Source organism: Python bivittatus, unplaced genomic scaffold (genome assembly GCF_059951505.1).
Source record: "Python bivittatus isolate LINGU-HERP-01145 unplaced genomic scaffold, Pbiv_v1 ctg000980_np1212, whole genome shotgun sequence".
Classification (NCBI taxonomy): Eukaryota; Metazoa; Chordata; class Lepidosauria; order Squamata; family Pythonidae; genus Python; species Python bivittatus.
In genome coordinates, this window is record NW_028277125.1 from 44,038,689 (window position 1) to 44,044,994 (window position 6,306).

Here is a 6,306-nt window from a genome sequence, read left to right on the forward strand (position 1 = left end):
ACTTGCTGTTTTTATTTGGTAACTTCTACAAATTCTCCAAGAGGTCTGGATTTATTCCGTAGAAAGTAAGAACAGACGTAAATGGTTCATAGTGATAAAAACAAAAGAAAGAAACTACTACTTCCAAGGAGAACTTATTGCTCTGAATAATGAGCTTCTGAATAAAATCCTACCTCTTGGTAGATCTTTTCTTGCTACCATCAGGTCTAGGCCATTGGAAATCTCTGATCACGGCCCCAGATCTGAGACTAACTAGTGTTATGTGGAGAAGCTAACTTCTACAGCCAAATGTGTGATTTAGGTTTTGTACACATTTTCTCATTTGCTCTACGCAAGAATAAGAATCCCTGCCTTCCAACATGGAACATGGAAACAGTGATCAGTGGCAATAGTTCTACTGAAGAAAAAACACTATGAAATGTAAAATTCCATCATTGGTTCTTCAGCCTTTTCATTTAAAAGCATTGAAGATGGCTCTGAAGCTGTGCTCTAGCAGATTTAAACTCTTCTCCATGCTACTTTGCTGATCTAAGCTGCCTTCTTGCAGGCATGAGACCTACAACGGAAAACATGCCAGTAGCAGACCACAGCACAGCTGTACTAATGTACATCTTGTTGCACTATTGCAAGAGACAAGAATCAGAGCCTAGAAATTCTCCCAATGAGAGGCTAATGCTACACTGGATGGAGAGCCTTATTTCTCCTGAGAAAGCATATCTTGGATATAGGATGGTGTTTTCAAAGTATACTGAACATTGCTTTGATTAAAGCAATGATTAAAGAAGATCTATGTGCTAATTTTCTTGTTACCACCCACTAGTGGCTATGCTTCAGAGCTGAGGTACCAGGAGAGAGGAATTTAACCCTTTCACCCAGAATTTCCTACCAAAATCTCTGGTTAGTCTCAGATACATGTACGTCTACAGACAGTTGCTATTAGCCATGAGCCACACTTAGAAAAAGATACAGGCATCTGTACTGAGCCTATATTTTTTTTCCTCTGTAGGAACATGAACTACAGAGTTCTGAATCAGAACTACAATGCAAGGGGGGGCTGATTTAAGCCCTCCCCCAATGCAGGTAGCCCTCCATAGCTTTTTGGAACAATAAAGAGGTGAAAGATGCCTCCACATATAGGAAGGATTTCAGCTGTTGTTTGAGGGTGCTTTGGAAATTTGAAGAACAGCTGCTGCTGATTCACTCCCCGCTTGCTATGGAAACCTTGCTGTTCTTTGGGAGGATATTCTTCATTAGAGTACATCCCTTTGGTTAAAAAGCTTAATATAAAGCTGAATAACAGCTTGCATGGCAGCTGTGCACTTGTTATTTTCAGACTGAGTTAGTTGGCACTGTGATTTCACTGGGAGGAGGCCACTGAAAGGTGGAATAGCAAAGAAGTTGCCTGTTTTGAGAAAAAGTAATGCCTGATATATTCATTATTTTAGTCTAATATGAATAATAAACCCTGAATGCAATCTACAAAGGACATGATGATGACTGGAAATTATTTTTTCTGTTCCTCTCTTTAATTCCTTGATACTAAGATCTATGTACATGCAAGAAATGTCTTTCTACTGAGATCACAAAGATTGAAAAGATTTTCAAGAGGAAGAGCTAATTTAAAAACGGTAAAACTGCAGTATTTTGATGTTAAGGAATTCCAGATTTTTGGGGGGATGTGTAATGTGTAATGGACTGTTGATGAGTATCATGGCTGATATTGATGCCACCATCCAAATGAGCAGGAATGGAACTCTGCAGACCATCCATGTCTTCAAAAATCTGCACTTCCCTTTTTGGACTTTTGACTAAATGGTTAGCTCCGTTTGTGGAACAAAGAAGCTTGTAAAAAGTAGGTAAAACGTGAAGGGTAAAAGGGTACCCTGAAATACGTAGGCTGCCTTGATGTTCTGAGAAGTTACCATAATAAACAGTTCATGGGTGTGGTGTGTAGGCTTCTTTGAGGAGACACAAACTCTTCCCCAATCGTTTTCAACAATCAAGCAAAAATTGAGTTAGATGGGAAGAGTGTATTATTTTGTAATTTTGAATTATCCAAGTTTTCCTCCAATAAAATACTTTATAAGGCAGCAGCACCATGCTTCCCCCATAAGAGTAAAATCTGTAAATGTATCCATCTGCCTGTGTTTTTCTTAATTAAGCTTGGAGGCAATCAAGCTTTTTATTTTCTTGATTGAATCTGACTACACTCCAAACAGAAGCTGCTTCCAATTTTGTTTAAAGCAAAGACTTGCTGGAACACAGCCTGGAAGTTTCCATTTCCCATAGAGGAAATTATTTGCTAGATGTGAAGCCTGCATATGAATAAAGATCTGTAATTAAAACTTTTTAAGCATTCATTATTCCATCCCTCCTCGTCTTATTTTTATAAGGTATTTGCTAGTTCTGCTTATATGCTTATGAAAACTAGATGCTCCAAGCTTGTGCCATTCCTGTTCCTATCTGGACTTCTAAGCTATCGTTCAGAAGAAAGTTTAGAAGTAATAGGGAGACCAAGGAATGGACCATTCTTTTCAGCCAATTTTTAGAACTTATAGTCTGCAGGGCTTAGCCACCTTTATACCATTTGACTCTCTAATAAGCTTTTGGTAAATGTATTGTTCATTTTTCTTCCTCACAGCTTTCCAAAGAAAAGTCCCTGTAGGGCATCTAGTTTAATACGTGGCACTTAAAATACATCCTTTTTTGGATATATTTCAACTACTTAAAGCAGAAATTGGTAATCAGTACCCTCCACATATTGCAGCTATAACTCTTAGGATCCCTCAGTCATGCTGGTTAAATTTGTTAGGCTCTGTAATTCCAGAATTAAATAAAAATGTAGAAGACCACAGGTTCCCCATTCTGTCTTAGAGACACATTTATTGTAGAAAGAGCTCTCTAGATAGCAACTACCTTAACTGGTATGTGAACCTAGTTGACAGGTATGTTAAAATACTCAAGTTCAACTTTATTATAGCTACTGACCAATACTCTAGTTCATGCCTACAACAGACACCCCAAACAACTCTCTGACAGCCCCTGCCCTCCTTACATTTCACAATGTCATTACAATCACACTGTTCCAATGTGTGTTTAGCTCAAACTGATTGTTGTGGATGTTCCTCTTGAGCATGTATTTTGTTGTTTTTATTTTGGTACTGTTATCATTGTTAATATTATTCACAATCCAGAATCTTAAGTGATCAGGGTGGCCTGCCATTATTGTATAAATAAGTAAAAATTAAAACATTCAAATTAGGTAACATAACCCTTACTAAGCATATGAACCATTCTATTAACAACTAGTCCAGTGCCACGGTTCGGGGCAATTTTCTGTCTTCCTTCTAGAGTGTTGAGGGAAGGATATTAAATGCTCTACAATACTGTACTATAAGGGATACTCCAAGTATCTTGCTGCCTGGGGTTTGTACATCCAATTTCTAATGGTTACATTTGCAGAAATTCTATAACAATCTATCAGTATGTCGATATCCATTATTCTCTGTCTTAACTTTGCCTCATTTGCCTTAACTTTGTCATTTCGCATTCATAGGGGCATCTGATGGGCAAGTCAGACCCCACACCCATGAAGCTTGAAAGTGATCAACAAGGGGACTAAGTCTTGTGACCAGAAGCTTAAATTAAACCAATAATTAATTCTTAATCATGCTCTGGAGTCCAATTTTATCATTCCTGCTTCTGAAAAATCAAAGTGCCACATTCACGATGCAAATTGCCACCTGAAGGATTTTTTTTAAGAACTGGGATTGTATGGTCTCTGTTATGGTTTTATTCTTCAACTTAATTCTAGGCCATTTAGGAGCTATGCCAAAGGTTTGTCTGTGAACAGTTTAAATGTAAATAGTATATATGAAGCCCCATGTGGTGTGGGAAAGTGCGTATTTGCATGTGCATGTGTGCATGTGCATGTGTGCATGTGCTGTGTGTGTGTGTGTGTGTGTGGGATATAATGACCTACTGTTCCTTTGTCCTTTATGTTTCTGGAAAGCATGATGGAAATAGGCTTTATGATTATCAGAGGAATGAAAAATCATTTAGAGGAATTCGAAACATGCTACCTGTTTATAGCAAAATATATTAGGAAAACTAATTGACCTATCAGAATAGTTGGAGGGAGGTAGATATGTAGAAATGTATTTATTTATTTAAATTTATTGGCCACCCAACTCCAGTGTTAATTTGTTGCAGCAGAAAAAAAGTGTTGACTAAAACTTTTAAGTACAATAATTTAACAAATCTACTCTGGCAAATTTAAGACATCCCCCCCCCGGCAAAAGGCAGAGTGAACTGCTAGCCATTAATTAACATTCCAAAAACCTTCTCCTAAAAATGATTATCTATCAATATAAAATAACCATCTGCTAAGCAGGCAAACATGCCCATGGAAGTTTGATTTCTCAAAATGTCTTCTCGTACTGTCACTTAAAAATGATTCTCAAACAGAATGTTCAATGGTTTTCTTATGCATTTTAAAAAAAGATGCAGAGTGAAATGGTGTGAGTATGGTGCTAAACTGCTGCCTAGTTCAAAATTTACTTCTGTTCTCACTGAGATTTGAAGGTCTGGAAAAATAACCCAGATTTTTTTTTCTGAAGGCTTTTCATTTTTTTTCTCTAAATTTTTTTTAAAAGGTTATGTTTCCTAATATATTAATTTTAAATAATATGTGAAATGTTTAAGATGTGAAAAAATGGTCTGTTTAGAAATAATTCTGTAAAACAAATATGGTATTCAAACAAATCTTCAGTTTTCAGAAGTCCACAAAAATTATAAAACTAAAAATCAAAGTAGAAGCTGCTGATAGTGATAGAAATTCAAATAATGGCGCAGACTGGGCAAATCAATGCAAAACATTTTCAGCTTTATTCTGAAAAGAAATGCTTCTTGTATGTATGTTTGATGTATTGGTGGACAAATCTAGAATATATAATTTTCTTTGTTTTATTACAAAGTTGATGGTTTCTTTTTGGGGGTTTTTTGCCCATGTTCCTCCTAAGCAGGTAAACATGAAATGTTACATCCTTGGGGTTTAACAGCTTGTAACTCCATTTGTAAAAAAAAAAATTAAAATATTTTATTACATTTACAATATTAGTTTATAATTGTCTGAACAAATATATTTTTCAATTTTATATACTAAATACACTTTTATAAACCAAGCATTATAAATAATACATTTTATAAATTAACAATGTATTTGATGAAGAAAAAGTGTTAAATTGCACATATTTCAATTTTTCCCACATTTTCATTTTCACCCTCCAATTTTTCTTGTTGCTTCAAAATTTCGAAAAAGGTCACATCTCTAGTTATTCAAATACCATTAAGCTCTTGCATTTATTAAAGCAGAAGCCACACTTCTAATTTTCAGTTCATTTACCCACTGCGGCATATTTTTTGCCATACTGTACTGTTATCAAAATTATGTTCAGTATGGTATATAAAAAAGTTGTCTAATTTACATAACTCTTCTGTCACAATGTTTACAATGTTTTAGACTTTCTGCTGGACATGCAGCTCTTTCATTCTTTAAGTAGTATGTTCTGCAGGTTGAAATATGATCTGTGCTATTTTAAAGCACTGAACTGCCGCCCTGGCAGGTAATTTTTGTTCTTTTCATTTCTATTCCATATAAAATTATCAATTGCTTTGCATGAATTATTTATTCATTCTATTTGTATTGCCACATCAATAAAGGCTCACGGCAGCTTGCAACCATATGAATAAACAGCCATGGAAATAAAACATTCATGATAAAAATTAAGAAATCAATAATCTCAGAAAATATAAAATAACCCATAGACAAAATTATGTAACTAAAGAACAAAAATCCATTTGTTTTTCTTAAGGGTCAATTAGCTGTTTCTAGAGCAGCTTCTGATTTGTTCAGTCTTAAGTAACTTCTGAAATGTTAAAAGGGATGGGGCAAGTCTAAATTCCAAGGGGACACTGTTCCTTAACTTTTGTAATGGTTTGCGAGTAATCCAAATCTTATTTCCTAATGTTGGGTATAGGTGCTCTTGTGTCCCCCAAATTATTTCTGGTGACCTAAGTTCAGCAGATAAAGCTTCCATCTGCGTCCCCTTCTCGCAGCAGATGTCCATCTCTCATTAAAAGTGACAGCCACCTCTATGGGTTCCAAACTCAGTATTTTTTCTGATCACACAGGGACTGTAAAATTCGCGCCAAAACTACAGGTCCCAGGAAACTTGGCGCAACATAGCTCCTTGCCTCTTCTTTCTTATCAATTCTCCTAGAAGACTGCGAAAAATCGTTAAGCGG